Source organism: Globicephala melas, chromosome 8 (assembly GCF_963455315.2).
Source record: "Globicephala melas chromosome 8, mGloMel1.2, whole genome shotgun sequence".
Taxonomy (NCBI): domain Eukaryota; kingdom Metazoa; phylum Chordata; class Mammalia; order Artiodactyla; family Delphinidae; genus Globicephala; species Globicephala melas.
The window spans coordinates 37,201,476-37,220,540 of NC_083321.1; positions in this window are offsets into that span (position 1 = coordinate 37,201,476).

Genomic DNA, 19,065 nt, shown 5'->3' on the forward strand with positions numbered 1-19,065 from the left:
TAAATAATTCAGATTATTTATTTATTTGTTGTTGGTTTTTTTTTTCGGCTGCCCCGCATGGCTTGTGGGGTCTTAGTTCCCCAACGAGAGATGGAACCCATGCCCGTTGCAGTGGAAGCGTGGAGTCCTAACCACTGGACCGCCAGGGAATTTCCTCCCTATATATTTTTTAATTCTTACAATATCTTTATGATACAGGCACTATTATTGTCTCCATGAGGAACTTGAGGCTCAGAGAGGCTAAGGGACTTGACCTAGGTCACATATGAGGAAACAGAAATGATAAACCCCCCAAAATTCTTTAATCAGCATTGGCCAGAAATTATATCTGAAGCCAGAAGCCACAAGCCTTAATTCCCCATTTAATGAGGAATCTTGAAAAGAATAAGTTGACTGTTGAGACAGGTGCTTGGAGACAAAGTTTTTAGCTGGCCTTACATCTTGGATAGATAATAAAAAGAATAGAGAATATTTACATATCAGTTATAAAATTTATGTTAAATCTATATTTACTTATAGCCTGTCATTATAAAGTTGAGCTTCTAAGTTTGTTTACTAAGAGGTAAAGAACTTCCTTGTGTTATGACACATTGGTTTTCACGGTTTCCAGGGATTGCTGGCTAACAACCTTGAGACCATAAATATTTTTTATAGGAAATTACTTCTGTTTAAATGGTTTTTGTATGAAATTGGATTGTTTACTCAAGATTGTATACCGGGCTTATCATAAGACACTGTCCTCGTTTGTCAACTTGTGATAATTAACTCCCTATGACTTCCTTGACTTAAGTAAATTTACTAGCAAAGGTGACTGAACTTTGTTGGACAACACCGTGACCACCGCCTTTGATATTTGTTCTTTTAGAGATGTCACCTCGATTTACAGTTATGAGCACAATTAATGAGACTCTTTGATTTTTTTTCCCCTACCAGATTAGAAGTTCCATAAGAGATGAGACCATGCCTGTTTCTGGCCATTATTGTATCACCAGTGTTTAACACAGAGCCTGACACATAGTAGGTGCTCAATACATATTTGGCAAATGAATGAATGTCTGATTAAACATGCCATATAGCCTGTAGGGAGGAGAGCTAGAAATGATGAAGAGGGAGAACAAGAAGGACTGGATATTGTGGCCACAGGAAAAAAAAGTCCACTGGTAATGAGGCAGTTAAAGGGCTAACAAGAATGGAGATGATTATACAGTAAAGCAATGGCTCTCAAACCGTATTCCTGCAGAACTTCAGTGGTTCCTTAATGTTCTGGGAGCTGGCCTGAACATGGCTTTGTACCACTTAAAAAAAATAATCCTAGGCTTGTTCTCAATTTTAATTTTCTCAACCTTCAGTTTTAATTTCATGTATTTTTCTTAATTTTTTGATACCTGCTGTCCCTTATCTATATGAAGACCTAGTGTATTGTGGCATGTTATATAACATATAGTCAGCAAAAATTTAATATAAAATGCTTCATAAAGTCCACAAGCCTATTTGAAAATACCTGGGGAAAAGGGTTGCAGATGGCAGGATTTGTTTTGAGGTAGCGGGGTCTGGGAGGCCCCACACTAAAGCTTCAAGGCACCTTAGAACTGTGTTGGGGAGGTTGCCCAGATATAATGTTGTCCCGGTAATGTCTGCACCTGACCAGAGGAGAAAAGCCAGCTCTTTTGGTGACCATCTTGTCCCACCAGCCTGGGCTAAGCTTCTAGTTAATTAAATCCAAAATATTTTCTTCCATCCTTTGACTTTGTAATTTTTTGCATCTAAGTTTAGGACTCGGTATTTTTCCTATTATGTTTTATCTCTGTTGATTCTTGTCCATGGCAGCTTTGTGGATCCAGATTCTAGCAGTAAGCTCCATAGGTCCTGTCCATCCTCTCTGCTGTGGACTGAATTGTGCCCCTTCTCAAATATAAAAGCCCTAACCCCCAATATGATGGTATTTGGAGATAGGGCTTTGGGGAGGTAATTAGGGTTAGAGGAGGTCACTGTGGGTGAGGCTCTCTTGATGGGATCAGTGCCCCTATAAGAAGAGACACCAGAGAGTGTGCCTTCGGCCTCGCCTTCTCCCTGTCTCTCTCTTTCTCCCCACCATTGATATCACAGCTAGAAGACAGCAGTCTGCAATCCAGGAAGAGACTTCTCACCAGAACCTGACCATGCTGGCACCCTGATCTCAGACTTTTAGCCTCTAGAGCTATGAGAAAATAAGTGTCTACTGTTTAAGCCCCACAGTCTATGGCATTTTGTTACAGTAGCCTAAGCTGATTATGACACCCTGTTTACCCCCATTATCTCATGACTCCATTATCCTCAACTCTCTCCTTCTTTGCCATCTAGTTGCATCACCAGGTTACATGATTACTCACCTTCCAGATGCCCTTGCATTTGCTCCACAAGCTACCCTAGGTCCCACCTGGCCTCTGTCCCTGCCAACTCCAACAAAATTGAATATGCCCTCTTCTGGGTTCTCCCTCCTCTATTAATCAAAATATGGAAGGCAGAGAGAGCCACTAACATTTAGCAAATCAATTAAAAACATAGGCTCTGAGGCCAGAATGTTAGGTTTCAAGTCCAAATTCTGCCACGTTAACTTCCTGACCTTAGGCAGGTAATCCAACCTACCTGTGCCTCAGTTAGCTCATCTATAAAACAAGGTGATTACATGAGTTAATAAATCTTTAGTACTTGGAATGTTATCTAGCACATAGGAAAGACTCAGTAATTGTTACCATTATTACTACTCTGTCCCAGGCACAGTGCTAAGTGCTTCACATGTTGTATCTTACGTAATCTTTAGATCAATCCTGTGAAGTAGGGATTACCATCTCCTTCTTCATGTAAGCAGCACCCCTGCCCACTCTATCCCTCTACCCTATTTTATTGTTTTTATAGCATCTACTACCATTCCCACACGACATTATCCATTAGTTTTCTTGCCTGTTGTCTGTCTCCCCAGCACCCCTTCACACCTGCTAAAATGAAAGCTCTTGGAGATAAGGGACTTTATCTTGTTCACCATGAAATTCTAGTACCTAGTAAGTTCTCAATAAATATTTTTGAATAAATGTATGATTGAGTGAATGAATGAATGAAAGTAAGGAGCTCAGGCACAGAGAGGCAAAGTTGCTAGGCCACGGTCACATAGCAAGTAAGTGGCAGAGCCAGGATTTGACATCAGGTCTAGATGGTTCTAAAAATCCATACTGTCTCTGTTGCTCCCCAGAGCAGCAGAGAGGAGCGCAGCTGGAGGAAGAAGTCAGGGGGAGAGAGTTAGATAACATTCAGCTCCCTAAGTCAGAGCTTCCCCTGTCTCCTCCCACTGGTCAAGTCACACTTCACAGCTGGTAAAGTCCATGTTGACATCCAGGGTGCCTTCAGGACTTATGACCCAGCTCCACCTTGCATCTATGAGAGGAATGTCTGGGATTTCACAGAGAGAAAGCCTCAAGTATAGGAATGGCCCCAGTTCAGGAGTCCAGAGGCCAAGGCTACAATCCCAGTTTAGCAAGTCAACTACCCATTGAAGTAACATGCCAATTTTTTTTGGCCTGCGCCGTGAGGCTTGCGGAATCTTTAAAAGCTACACATGCCTCTCTTGGCTAAGATGAGTGACTGTTACTTGTCTTGTTTATCAATGACAGATTTATTATCCCTGTAGTCAGCTATCCCTGAAAATGAGATTTATTGAGATATTCTACCATAGAATTTCTATCGCTTTCTCTTTTTATTTAATTAATTAATAATTATTATTATAATTTTTTTGGCCATACCATGCAGCTTGAGGGGTCTTAGTTCCCCAACCAGGAATCAAACCCAAGCCCTCTGCAGTGAAAGCACAGAGCCCTAACCACTGGACCACCAGGGAATTCCTGAGAACACTCCGCTTAAACTCTCTTAACCTTTCCTCTTCCTTTTTTTCATTTGTGCTGATGACATGATTTTATTGACACAAATTAATAAACAAATTCACCAGAAAGGGAACGTACTTTAGTACCAATTAATTGTCAGAAAGCATTAATTATGCTTTAGCATTAATTATGCCTGAATTTTAAAATGCTGTATTTGGCAGGAATTCTCCAAAATTTAAGTGAAAAATATATGCTGAATGGCCAACTAATTTGCTACTCTGGGTACCTTTGAGAGTACATTTTTGGGAAGAGATATAAAATGATTTTTTCTGATAATTACACCAAGGCTCAGTTTTAGTAAAAATTTTTATTCTTTGTTAAAGTAACTGGCTTTGTAATATTTTCACTTAACATTTTAGATCTTCTCTTATAACCTTTATATGCAAAATGGTGGTATTTCAGCACTTTCCTTGAATTTTAGTCTCTTCCCTTGTAAAAAGGGGACAATAATCCCTACCTCACAAATATGTTAAGAAATTCACATGGAATAATGTGTGTTGAACACTTGGAAGAGAGTGTGATACATAGTAAGCTTTCAACAAATGGTCCTTCTGTTAGTTTTCTTTTTCAACACATTAACCCTAAACTTCACACAACAGGCATTTCTTATCTCATGGTTTCCAACGGCCAGGAATGCAGAAGTAGCTTAGCAGAGATGGTCTGACTCAGCCTCTCAAGAGGTTGCATTCAAGTTGTCAGCTGCTGGCCTAGGGCTGCAATTATCTCGGGGCTCAAATGGGGCTGAAGAATCCTCTTCCAACCTCACTCACAAGGTTGTTGACAAGCTTCAGTTCTCAGCTGCACAGAGGCTTCTATTCCTTGCCTCACAGGTCTCTCCAAAGAGCTGTTCACAACGTAGAAGCTTGCTTCTCCAGGGTGACAGATTGAAGAAAGACAGGGAAAGCGGGCCCCCAAGGTGGATGCCGAAAACATTTGTAACCTAATCTCGGAAGTGAAATCGCTTCACTTCTGCCAGATGCTAACCCAAGTACCATGTGGGAAGAAACTACCACGGGTGTGACTATCACAAGGCGGGAAGCAATGGGGCCATCTTGGAGGCTGGCTACTATAGAATTTATTATTATTTCTTCATCTGGTTAAAATTCAATTTCCTGACCCCACCTCTAGAGCTTCCAATGTAGTAGCACTGAAGTAGCCATCAAAAAGCCAGGCAAGTGGGGGCTTCCCTGGTGGCGCAGTGGTTGAGAGTCCACCTGCCGATGCAGGCGACACGGGTTCGTGCCCTGGTCCAGGAAGATCTCACATGCCGCGGAGCCGCTAGGCCTGTGAGCCATGGCCGCCGAGCCTGCGCGTCTGGAGCCTGTGCTCCGCAACGGGAAAGGCCACAGCAGTGAGAGGCCCGCGTACCGCAAAAAAAACCCCAAAAAACAAAAAACTCCAGCTATCTAAATCACAAGTTCCATGTATTAGCAAATAAGGGAAGCAGAAAGATGAGGAAAGGATTTTATGTTTGGTATTTAAAAGATCAAAACAGTCACAGTGGGAAAATTCAGAGCTTAGAGACATCCATACCTTTTTTATTTTTTAATTACATATGTGTTAGGAGGTGGAGTCAGTGTTTTTCAATGTTTAGGGCCTTGTCTGGAGTACACACTTTGAGAGCCACTGTTCTCATTCTAAATTCTCTCTCCTGGACTAAACTTCTTGTTTTTCCCGTTTAGCATCTGCCCCTACTTCTGGCCTCTTTGCCTTTCTCTTCTTGCTACTGTTAATATTCTAGGCCTCTCCTATCAGTAGCATCAAAAACCGCAATGACTAACATGACCACAGGCTCTTTCAAACCAAAAAAGTGATGTCTCAGACTGTCTTACTTGAAGTAAAGTACCCAGGTGAGGAGAGGCTTCAGGCCCTGCCCTGTGCTGGTCTTTCTCATCCACAGTTTGTATGAATGTCATCTTATGCTCCGGCTGCCTGAGAAGCGGCCAGTGGTCAGGGTCCCTCCACAGCAGCTCCTTGAGTACAGAGGTTGTGGGCACTTTTCTAGCTCACACCAAGGGAGGCCAGGCATTCTAGGAACCATAGGTTTTTCCATGTGTTCTGGACAGAACTGCCCAGCTTGCTGCTGCCTCATGACACTCTCAGTTGCCCAGGGACTGGACCCATTTCCCTTTTCCCATCTCATTTTTGGACACATTACCTTCTACCTCTTAGTCTGACTTCGACATTCTTTGTTTCTTCTAACTTCTACTTTATTTTAAATTGGTAAAGGTAATATCGACACGTGGTTTAAAAAAATTAACAGGTGGGCTTCCCTGGTGGCGCAGTGGTTAAGAATCCGCCTGCCGATGCAGGGGACACGGGTTCGAGCCCTGGTCCGGGAAGATCCCACATGCCGCGGAGCAACTAAGCCCATACACCACAGCTACTGAGCCTGTGCTCTAGAGCCCGCGAGCCACAACTACTGAGCCCGTGTGCCACAACTACTGAAGCCTGCATGCCTAGAGCCCATGCTCTGCAACAAGAGAAGCCACTGCAATGAGAAGCCCACGCACCACAACAAAGAGTGGCCTCCGCTCGACGCAACTAGAGAAAGCCCAGGCGCAGCAACGAAGACCCAACGCAGCCAAAAATAAATAATAAATAAATAAATTTATTAAAAAAAAATTAACAGGTAAAACCCATGCAATGTGTAGTAAACGTCCTTCCCATCCCGGACCCCTGCCTCCCTCCATCATGGAACTAGTGTGGACGGTTTCTTGGGTACCCCTTAGAACTGGTTTATGAATTCATAAATACATCTCATTCCCTCTCTGTTACACACAAATTAACAAATTCGTGTGTAACAGAGAGGGCAGGTCTGCACATTGCGAGACTTGTCTGCACATTGATTTGTTCACTTGGCAAAATACCCTGGAATTTTTTACTGATCAACATATAGATCTACAGCATTCTTTAAATGGCTGCATAGTATTCCATTATCTGGATATGTTACCATTTATTAATTACGTCCCTTTGCGTGGACGTTTAGGCTGTTTGTTTTATTTTTATTTTTTTTAACATCTTTATTGGAGTATAATTGCTTTACAATGGTGTGTTAGTTTCTGCTTTATAACAAAGTGAATCAGTTATACATATACATATGTTCCCATATCTCTTCCCTCTTGCATCTCCCTCCCTCCCACCCTCCCTATCCCACCCCTCCAGGCGGTCACATAGCACCGAGCCGATATCCCTGTTCCATGCGGCTGCTTCCCACTAGCTATCTATCTACCTTACGTTTGTTAGTGTGTATATGGCTAGTACAACAATGAACATCTTCATGTTTCCACATATATGTGAAAGCAAATTTGTTTGATAGATCCCTAAAAGTTAAATCACTGGTTAAAGGCTACATGCAATTTAAATTTTTATATTAATCCAAAGGTGATCTGCTAGTCTCCACCCACACAGTATTTCCTCACACTTTCAGAACATTGAGTATTATTAATCCTTTTGATATTTTTATTTTGGCCAATTTGAGAGTTGGAAAATATCTCATTTTAATTCAGGTTTATTCATTTAATTATGAATGGAGCTGAGCTTCTCTTCATGTTTATTAGTCATGAATAAGCTGTTCTTTTCCTGTGAGCTGCCTGTTCCTTCCTTTGTGATTTGATTTGAAATTTTAGCCATGATGGACAGCAGTCCCAAAGCCCATTCCTCGGCCTGCTCTGCAGCCACCATCAGCCCCTCCCCCTGTCCTGCTCAGTCCTCTACTGCCGCCTAGTGGCAGGGGTTGGATTTATCACTGGCCCTCACGGACGCTCTAAGTGCGGGCTCCTGGCTGGGGCTAACTCCCTGCGCTGAAATGATGCCCTTGCTTCCTAGGTACCTCTTTAAGCAAATTAAAATGCAAGGCCTCCAGTTAATATGAATATCAGATAAACAACAAATAACTTTTTAGCTGGTACATACTTGTACTAAAAAATTACTCAGGGTTTATCTGAAATCCAAATTTAGGTGTTGTGTAATTTATCCGGCAACCCTATTCCAGGGCTTCACTAAATCCAGGTCCGCAGCCCCACCATGCCTTACCCTCTTTATTCTCAGCAAGTTCTGTTGTATCACGTTCCACCCCAGCGGTTTTCAAGATGGTGGTTTCAGGTGATATGTGAATTACTGTGGCTCTGGATTTAGAATCCTAGTTCCAGCCCCTTACAAGGTGTGAAAGCTCATGAGAGTAACATCCTCTCTGGCGCCTCTGTTTCTTCATCAGAAGGGTAAAAATAATATTTTCCTCATTGCGTTACTTTGATGATTTATAGCATTAAAGCTACCATTTGTTGAGCACTAAACACTTTACATGTGTCCATTCCTGTTATCATTATTAGAGTAAAAAAGAAATTATAAAGATATTGTTTATGGGACTTCTCTGGTGGTCCAGCGGTTAAGACTTTGCACTCCCAATGCAGGGGGCCCAGATTTGATCCCTGGTCAGGGGACTAGGTCCCACATACCGCAACTAAGAGCCCCCATGCTGCAACTAAAAAGATCCCATGTGCCGCAACTAAGACCCGGTGCAGCCAAATACATAAAAAATAAAATAAAAAGAAACTTTTTAGACATACAAAAGTTAAATACTAGGGAGGCATCCAGAAGAATTGAGGGTGGTGGCCATTGCGGGGGGGGGCATCCTGGGGACTATGGAGAGGAGTGGTATAAAATACTAGTCTTATTAAAAATAATTTTACTGGGACTTCCCTGGTGGCACAGTGGTTAAGAATCCACCTGCCAATGCAGAGGACATGGGTTTGAGCCCTGGTATGGGAAGATCCCACATGCCGCAGAGCAACTAAGCCCATGCGCCACAACTACTGAGCCCACGTGCCACAACGACTGAACCCTGCGCGCCTAGAGCCCATGCTCCACAACAAGAGAAGCCACTGCAATGAGAAGCCCACGCACCACAACGAAGAGCAGCCCCCACTCACCACAATTAGAGAAAGCCCGTGCAAAGCAACAAAGACCCAATGCAGCCAAAATTAATTAATTAATTTTTAAAAAAATAATAATTTTACTATTTAACTTTTAAAACCAAATGCATGGGGCTTCCCTGGTGGCACAGTGGTTAGGAATCTGCCTGCAATTGCAGGGGGCACAGGTTCGAGCCCTGGTCTGGGAAGATCCCACATGCTGTGGAGCAACTAAGCCTGTGTGCCACAACTACTGAGCCTGCGCGGCTAGAGCCTGTGTTCTGCAACAAGAGAAGCCACCACAATGAGAAGACCATGCAAGGCAACGAAGAGTGGCCTCCAGCTCGCCACAACTAGAGAAAGCCCACCCCACGTGCAACAACGAAGAACCAACGCAGCCAAAAATAAATAAATAAATTCATTTAAAAAAAAAAAGAAAGAAAACCCAGGGCTTCCCTGGTGGCGCAGTGGTTGAGAGTCTGCTTGCCGATGCAGGGGACACGGGTTCGTGCCCCCGTCCAGGAAGATCCCACATGCCGTGGAGCGGCTAGGCCTGTGAGCCATGGCCACTGGGCCTGCGCGTCTGGAGCCTGTGCTCCGCAATGGGAGAGGCCACAACAGTGAGAGGCCTGCATACCGCAAAAAAACAAAATAAAACAAAACAAATGCATGCATGCATTACTTGGTTAAAAAAAATTATTTTTGTTGTATTTTTAAGCAGAGAGGCATAAGGGCTCAGAGCTCTGATTGCATATTTCTGTAATTTTTTAGTCTGTTTTTCTCTGTTTTCTTTAGGGTATTAGCTTCCCTTGTAATAGCAAAGTAGCTGCAGCCGTTCCAGGCCTCATATCAGCACACCTAACCATCCAAAGCAGTCTTCTTTCCTTACCATTATTCTAAAGGCTTGCACCAAGAGAATGTTAGGGCCTGATTGCAGGGCCACATTATGGCTTTTATGGGCCTCAGACACTTTTGCCTTCATGGTTCCCTTCCCCCATTAAAACAGGTTTTTTTTAATTACATTTTATGACTGCACTGATAGTAAAGATGGATACACAAATATTACGTATTGTATTCTTCTGTTTAGGGGCCATGACAAAATACATGGCCTTTCTTCTATGTAGACATGGAGCGAGAGAACTGTTTGGTGTCTCAACCTCTACTTATAAGGGCACCAGTCCTATGGGATTAGGGCCCCACTCTTACAACTTCACTTAACCTTAATTACAATTACCTCCTTAAAGGCTCTATCACCAAATACAATCACATTAGAGATTGGGGATGAATTTTGGGGGGACACAATTCAGTCCATAACATTTATAAAGTCATCTTCTTTAGCCTAAAAGTTCATTTCTTTTCTTTTGATTTTAGAAGAAATTAAGATGTTTTCATGTCCTCATGAAAAGACTGTGGGCCCTAGGCACTGTACCTACTATACCTGAGGAATACACATTCCTGCCTGATTGATTTAGGCCTTTTAATTTAATCACTTGGAAAACAAGGGTGAGATTATGCTGATTGTGGCACTCAGTAGAGCTGAGAGTAGGGTCACACCCAGATGGAATTTCTCTTATACTCTGGGAGAGGGAGTGGACTGGATGCCAGCAAAATAATCAAAATATCCACTGCAAATGTGAACAATTTACAGAAGAAGAAAAACAAATGATCAATTAGCATATGAAAGATGCCGGCTAGTAATTGAGCATAGGAAAAATAAGACAACAATGAAATATTTTTAAACCACTAAATTGGCAAAAATTTAGGTTTGACAATATCCAGAGCTGATGTATAGAGAAAAGTGTGCTTCAGTATATTATTGATGGGAATCTAAATTGGTACGTACAATTAAATAGTAGGGAAAACAATTAAATAGTAGCTATCAAAATTTTAATTGTGCATACACTTCACCCCAGCAATCCAGTTTCTAGGTACCTAAATATCTAACACAGGGGGCTTCCCTGGTGGCGCAGTGGTTAAGGATCCACCTGCCAATGCAGAGGACATGGGTTCGAGCCGTGGTCCAGGAAGATCCCACATGCTGAGGAGCAACTAAGCCCGGGAGCCACAACTACTGAGCCCGCGTGCCGCGACTACCAAAGCCCACGCACCTAGAGCCCGTGCTCCGCAACAAAAGAAGCCACTGCATCGAGAAGCCCACGCACTGCAACTAGAGAAAGCCTGTGGGTAGCAACGAAGACCCAATGCAGCCAAAAATAAATAAATAAAATTTAACAACAACAAAAAATCGAACACCGGAAAACATGAGGAATATTTGCACATTAAAATATGTACAAGGAGGAAATTCCCTGGCAGTCCAGGGGTTAGGACTCCGAATTTCCACTGCAGGGGGCACAGGTTCGATCCCTGGTCGGGGAACTATGATCCTGCAAGCCGTGCGGCAGGGCCAAAAAAAAAAGTAAAGCACGTAAAAGGATATTCATTGCAGCATTGTTTGTGATAGTAAAAATTTATAAAAAGTCTTACAGTTCATCAATAGTAGTGTGGTTAAATAAACTCTGCTAAATACATACTATGGAATATGATGTAGCATCCATAAAAAATAAAGTAGATCAATATGTCCTGTTAAGGAGAAAAACCCAAAATGGCGCCATTCGTTCCCGTGATACTAAATCTAGATTTAATACCTAACCTAATTGTAGTTTCAACCTTCACCAGAAATGAAATCTTAACCGTCTCTGGAATTTTCTGGTCAGCACACAGAGGTGATCTGTCATCTGTGCCCTCTTCCTTCCCATCCTCCTCCCCGAAGTAGAGATAGTTTGCATGATAAAGACCTTGCCCGTTTCCCACCCCAAAAGAAGACATCCTGGCCTTAAAAAACCTTTTATTTTCATTTGCTAATAGCTCCCTTGCCCCACATTTCTTCCTATAAAAATCTTCCAGTTTATACAACGTCCCCTTAGAGCTCCCGTCTATTTACAAGATGGGTTGCTGCCTGATGCGTGAATCATTGATTAAAGCTAATTAGATCTTCAAACTTATTCGGATGAATATTGGTTTTTAACAGTACTGACATGAAAAGAGCTCCACAATGTATTTTAAACTGAAAAAAAATTTTACATATACATATATTCACACATAGAATGATCTCATTTCTGTAAACAAACCAAATTATGTTTCCAAATATACCTATTCTCTATTTGTATTAATATAAAATATTATATATTCTATGTATCAATAGAAATCTATATTGTATCCTATATATGTATATAACCTATATATTGTACCTTACGCATAATGGTGCATATCAAAACACCTCAGAAAAACCCCAGTAGCATGATATGGTACTTTCCTCTGGTAAGGGGGGTGAAATTAAGTGGGGCAGATGGGGGCTTTTATGTTATTTATAGGGTTCGAAATGTTTTTACATCAAGCACTGTGTTCAAATACTGTGCAACACATATATACAATGGAATATTACTCAGCCATAAAAAGGAATGCAATTGAGTTATTTGTAATGAGGTGGATGGACCTAGAGTCTGTCATACAGAGTGAAGTAAGTCAGAAAGGGAAAAACAAATACCGTGTGCTAACACATATATATGGAATCTAAAAAAAAACGGTACTGATGAACCTAGTGGCAGGACAGGAATAAAGATGAAGACGTAGAGAATGGACTTGAGGACACGGAGAGGGGGAAGGGTAAGCTGGGACGAAGTGAGAGAGTGGCATGGACATATATACACTACCAAATGTAAAACAGATAGCTAGTGGGAAGCAGCCGCATAGCACAGGGAGATCAGCTGGGTGCTTTGTGACCACCTAGAGGAGTGGGATAGGGAGGGTGGGAGGGAGACGCAAGAGGGAGGAGATATGGGGATATGTGTATATGTATAGCTGATTCACTTTGTTGTACAGCAGAAACTAACACAACATTGTAAAGCAATTATACTCCAATAAAGATGTTAAAAAAATACTGTGCAATACACACATTTAAAAAATACAAAAAATAACTGTTCTAAGGACACGTAGCCCTTCCAAGGCAGAGCTAAGATGACAGCCTAGACCTGCGATTGGCAAAGACAGCTCGTTCCATTATTCCCTGCTCACACAACCTTTCTGAGTTTCTTTCTCCCAGTAGCCCCCACCCTCCCCACCTCATTCCTGCATGTATCTCACCTTTTCTTCATCACCAAATGTCTTCACCTCCCAAAGTCACCCATTCTTCCTCCCACTCATTAAGCCCTGGTCACTCTGTTCCCCTCAGGTCACATGGATGAAACTGCTTATTAAAGCCCTGCTGTCAGGTTGGATTTGTATAATTACTGGAGGAACTCTGTGTGCTGAGACAGCTGAACACACAGGCCTGCACTGCTCAGGCCTCTGCCTCTCACGTATGACAATAAAAGCACCACTGCTGTAGCTCAGCACTCTAGAGAATCCATTCCAAATGGCGGTCTCTGATAGAGTATCTCATGTCTATAACATGACTCTCCAGAAAGGGGTCAATAAGGCTTTCCTCTAAGATCACTTGAGCATCAAAGAAACTCATGCGCATGAGTGCACATTATAAAATGGAGAGCGCTACAAAACCATTGGCTATTATAATCTCTTTTTTAAAGCCTGAAAAAAAATGGTGTATTTTGAAAAAGCAGTACATGCACAAGGAGAAACATTCAAACAGCACCAAAGAGAATGAGATGGAGAGTAAACCTTCCTCCCTCCCACCTGTGACTGAGTTCTCTCCTCCACAGAAGCAATCATTTTCTAGCTCATTTTCTTGGCAACCAACCCTTCAGAGATAATCTTTGTATATACAAGTGTATGTGTGTATCACATCTATATTCGCTTTTTTTTTTTTTACCCCAGTAGGGGCACACTTCTATGTCTTGCTCTTTTCACCCAACACTATGGCTCAGAGATCATTCCATATGCATACTTATAGACCTGCCTCATTCTTTCTAAGGGCTGCATAGTTTTCCACTCTAAGCCTGTACCAAAATGTGTTTAATTAGTCTCCTGCTAATGGACATTGAGATTGTTTTTCAAACCATGCTGCAATAAATAATGTCATTCAATTGTCTTTGCACACATGTGCAAATATTCTGGTAGACCATTTTCCTAGAAGGGATATTTCTGTGTCAGAGTAGTTGCCTTTTAGATTTTTGACTGATAGGGCCAGGATATTGTAGTAGAGCACAGACTGGAGCCACGTGCTGTCTCATCCTCTTACCAGTTGGATGAACTTGGACAAGTCCCTTAACCTCCTCATCTCTAATGCCACAGTTTCCCCATCTCTAATAGGACCTCCCCCACAGGGTTGCTGTGAAAATTCAATGAGTTAATATACAAAGGAAACTGCTTAGAAGAGCAGCTGGTATGCAATAAACACATAGCATTAGCCTTTATTATATGATATTATTTTCTTACTTTGTCACATTGCCTTCAAGAGGTTAAAGTAACATATTCCCACCATAGTGTCTTATTTCCCTGACCCTCATCAACATTGCTCATTTTCAAACTTTTGAACTTGGTCAATCTGATGGGTGAAAAGCATATCTCATTATAATTTTAATTTCCTTTTTTTTTTTTTTTTTTTTTGTGGTACGCGGGCCTCTCACTGTTGTGGCCTCTCCCGTTGCGGAGCACAGGCTCAGGACGCACAGGCTCAGCGGCCATGGCTCACAGACCCAGCCACTCCGCGGCATGTGGGATCTTCCCGGACTGGGGCACGAACCTGTGTCCCCTGCATTGGCAGGCGGACTCTCAACCACTGCGCCACCAGGGAAGCCCCTCCTTTTCTATTTTTAAATTTATTTTTTGGGTATTTAAAAAAATTGAAGTATAGTTAATTTACAATGTTGTGTTAGTTTCAATTGTACAGCAAAATAATTCATATATATATATTTCAGATTTTTTTCCATTATAATTATTACAAGACATTGAATATACTTCCTTGTGCTATACAGTAGGTCCTTGATGTTTATCTATTTTATACGTAGTAGTGTGTATATGTTAATCCCAAACTCTTAATTTATCTCCCCCACCCCTGCTGGCCCCTTTGTTTTCTATATCTGTGAGTCTATTTCTGTTTTGTAAGTAAGTTCATTAACATCTTTTTTTAGATTCCCCATATAACTGATACCATATGATTTTAATTTTCATATAAAAACTCAATTGCTAAATTCAGTGACCTTCTGAGTCTTATTCCTACTGAACCTCTTGGTAGCATATGACATTTGAAGCCTAGACCTATTAGATTGTCCTCTCCTGAACAAGTCTTCTCCAGGGCCTGCTGGAACACTGCACTCTACTCCTGGGATTCTTCTCCTGCCTCTCTGACTGGTCTTATTTATTTATTTATATAAATTTATTTATTTATTTTTGGCTGCATTGTGTCTTCGTTGCTGCGTGTGGGCTTTCTCTAGTTGCGGTGAGTGGGGGCTACTCTTCGTTGCGGTGTGAGGGTTTCTTATTGCGGTGGCTTCTCTTGTTGCGGAGCATGGGCTTTAGGCATGCGGGCTTCAGTAGTTGTGGCGCACGGGCTTCGTTGCTCCGCGGCATGTGGGATCTTCCCAGACCAGGGCTCAAACCCGTGTCCCCTGCATAGGCAGGCGGATTCTTAACCACTGCGCCATCAGGGAAGCCCCTGACTATTCTTTGTTACTTCTTCCTCTTCCTCCTTTTCTCCTGCCGTGGCTCTCAAGACCTTCTCAACGTGGGTTCACCTACTTCTCTGACCTTATTTTCTTCTAAACACATCTACTTGTTCTCTGAACACATATATGCTTTCGTGCTTCTCTGTCTTTGCTCATGTTCTAAGTGGAACTCCATCACTGTTAGGGTTGCCAGATAAAATACAGGACACTCAGTTAAATTTGAATTTCAGATAAACAACAAATTGTTTTTAGTGTTTATCTGAAATTCAGATAAATATCTTATTTGCTAAATCTGGCCACCCAACCCCCAGTACTTTGTACCCCTAATGCAGTTAACACTTTGTCTGACATCATTGTCACTAGTGTTCATACAAGAACTAAAGCCCTGGCCAGGCAAGAGCTGGGTCTTTGTATTGTACATAGCGCTGGGCACACAGCAGTTTCTCAGGAAATATTTGCTGAATTCAATGATACAAATTTTCTTTGGGTGCAGGAAAATTGCTCCTTTCCTCTTATTCCTTATCTCACTCCCACATTCAGCAATTGTTCTTGGTGATTTTGAGTAACCATATATTAGTTATGTAATCCAAGCTCTCTTAGATTATCTATAATTTCACGTGTATATGTTTATACCTGTTCATGGATTAATTGAAATATAAAGAGGCAGTCTAGCATGGTGGCCAGTCTCTCCCAGATTTAAGTCTTGGTTCTCTTATTAACCTGTTGTACAATATTAGCCCAGTTATTTCACCTCTTCAAACCTCAGTTTTTCCATCTATAAAATAGGAACAAGTGCCTTACTACAGGCACTTATGATTAAATCAGCTATTATGATATTGAATATTGAGGGCTTTCTTTTGGCCAAATATGTGGGGGTTTTTTGGCCATGCCATGCAGCTTGCAGAATCTTAGTTCCCCAACCAGGGATTGAACCCAGGGCCCAGCTCCTAACCACTGGGCCGCCAGGGAATTCCCCAAAAAATGCTTTCTTGTTTTTTTTAAATGGTAGACCTTTTCCTTTTTCAAATTGAGGTAAATTGACATAAAATATTATATAAGTTTCAGGTGTACAACATAATGATTCAATATTTGTATGTATTGTGAAGTGATCACTACTGTAAGTCTAATTGACATCCATCACCATACTTAGTTACAAAAATTTTTTTCTTGTGGTGAGGACTTTTAAAATCTACTCTTTTAGCAACTTTCAACTATGTATCCCAAAGTGTTTATTGCAGCTTTTATGTGCATGAGCTGGGAACTGAGCTGGTGACAGGAATAGTAATGGATAAAATAGGTTTGGTCCCTGTTCTCAGGGACCTTACAATCTAACACTAGAGAGAGCCAGTAATTAGAAAGAAAAAAGCACAAATACATAATTACAAATTGTGATAGGTTCTATGAAGCAGAATGCTGGGGGCTGTAAGAATTTATGAAACGGGTCCTGAGCTAGTTCAGAGAGACCTTCCTTGAGAAATAATACCTGACATTTATTGAATAGTCACCATATGCCACTGTATTAGCTTGCTAGGGCTGCCATAACAAAGTACCACAACTGGGTGGCATGAACAACAGAAATTTATTTTCTCACAATTTTTTTTCTTTTTTTTTCTTTTTCTTTTTTTTTTTTTTTTGCGGTATGCGGGCCTCTCACTGTTGTGGCCTCTCCGGTTGCGGAGCACAGGCTCCAGACGCGCAGGCTCAGCGGCCATGGCTCACGGACCCAGCCACTCCGCGGCATGTGGGATCTTCCCGGTCCGGGGCACGAACCCGTGTCCCCTGCATCTGCAGGCGGACTCTTAACCACTGCGCCACCAGGGAAGACCCCAATTTTCTCACAATTTTTGAAGCTAGAAGTCTGAGATCATGGTGTCAGCAGGGCTGATTTGTTCTGAGACCTTCCTCCTTGGCTTATAGATGGCCATCTTCTCCCTGTGTATTCTCTCTGTACCTCTGTCCATATTTACTCTTCTTATAAAGACAACCATCATATTGGACTAGGGCCCACTCTAATAACCTCATTTTAACTTAGTTATCTCTTTAAAGACCCTATCTACAGGGAATTCCCTGGTGGTCCAGTGGTTAGGACTCTCGCTTCCATTGCAGGGGTCACAGGTTCCATCCCTGGTTATGGAACTAAGATCCCGCAAGCCGTGTGGTGCGGCTAAAGAAAAAAAGATTAAAAAAAAAAAAAGACCCTATCTACAAATATGGTCATACTCTGGGATCCTGGGTGTTTGGATGGAAGAAATTTTCTCATATTGAGGTGTGGGGAAGTCATCCTGGCTTATACATGATTTAACTTTAAACTTTATGCTAACTAGAATAGCCTGTTTTGTGGCGTATTAAGCATACACTGTACATCTGCTCTAACCATTAAAGAAAAGGGTGCATTGTCCAGAAGTAAAGAATGTCTCTTTTGAAGATAGAGATAAATACCTCCCTTCCTGGAACATCAACGCTACACTCCTTTGATGATAAGACTCTCTTTGCAGGCACCAAGACCAGGCTGATTTGCTGTGTACGTGCTCATCTATCTTCTTTGAAATTTTGAAGGAATGTACCCTGTAATGTTTGATGTTCTTTGCTCTGACAAGATACAAAGCTGTGCTAAAAACCATGCTTCTTTGGAACAGTGCCTCAGAGCTATCTGAGAGACTGTCTCCTTGGCTATAGTCCTCAGTTTGGCTCAAATAAAACTCTTTTCTAGTCCCATTACAGATTTTTTATTGCTTATTTCTGTCAACAATATGAATTTGAGGGCACAACTCATCCCATAACAGCCAGATATTAATCTATAGCACTTACATGCATTATTTTACAGCAATCCTATCATTGCTACTTTACTATTATAGATTAAACTGAGGTGCAGAGAGAGGTTACGCACTTGCCTAAGGTCATACAATACCTAAGAGTCATGAAACCTGGGGCTTGAACCCTGATAACAATCACCACAAGCTTATGGAGTGCTGAACGAGTTGGAGCTGGTCCTGCAAAGGCTAGAGGGCACATACCAGACAGACGGGATTATATGTAAAGGACCTGGAGTAGAAGAGAGCTTGGCAATTCTGACAGAATGAAAGGGTCAAGTTGATGACGTTAAAGAAGAGGGCCAGAACCTAGGGGCAGGACGGCAATAAAGATGCAGACCTACTAGAGAATGGACTTGAGGACACGGGGAGGGGGAAGGGTAAGCTGGGACGAAGTGAGAGAGTGGCATGGACATATATACACTACCAAAAGTAAAATAGATAGCTAGTGGGAAGCAGCCACATAGCACAGGGAGATCAGCTCGGTGCTTTGTGACCACCTAGAGGGGTAGGATAGGGAGGGCGGGAGGGAGACGGAAGAGGGAGGGGATATGGGAACATATGTATAACTGATTCACTTTGTTATAAAGCAGAAACTAACACACCATTGTAAAGCAATTATACTCCAATAAAGATGTTAAAAAAAAAAAAAAGAAGCCAGGGTAACTCATAGCAGTCCTTTCAGGCCACGATAGGACTAAGATTTTGGTCTTCATCCTAGGAACAATGGGAAACCATTGACTCTACCCGCTGAATAGAGAGAGAACCACTTGAAGGAACTTTTAAAATCTTAGTTTTAATTTTTAATAGA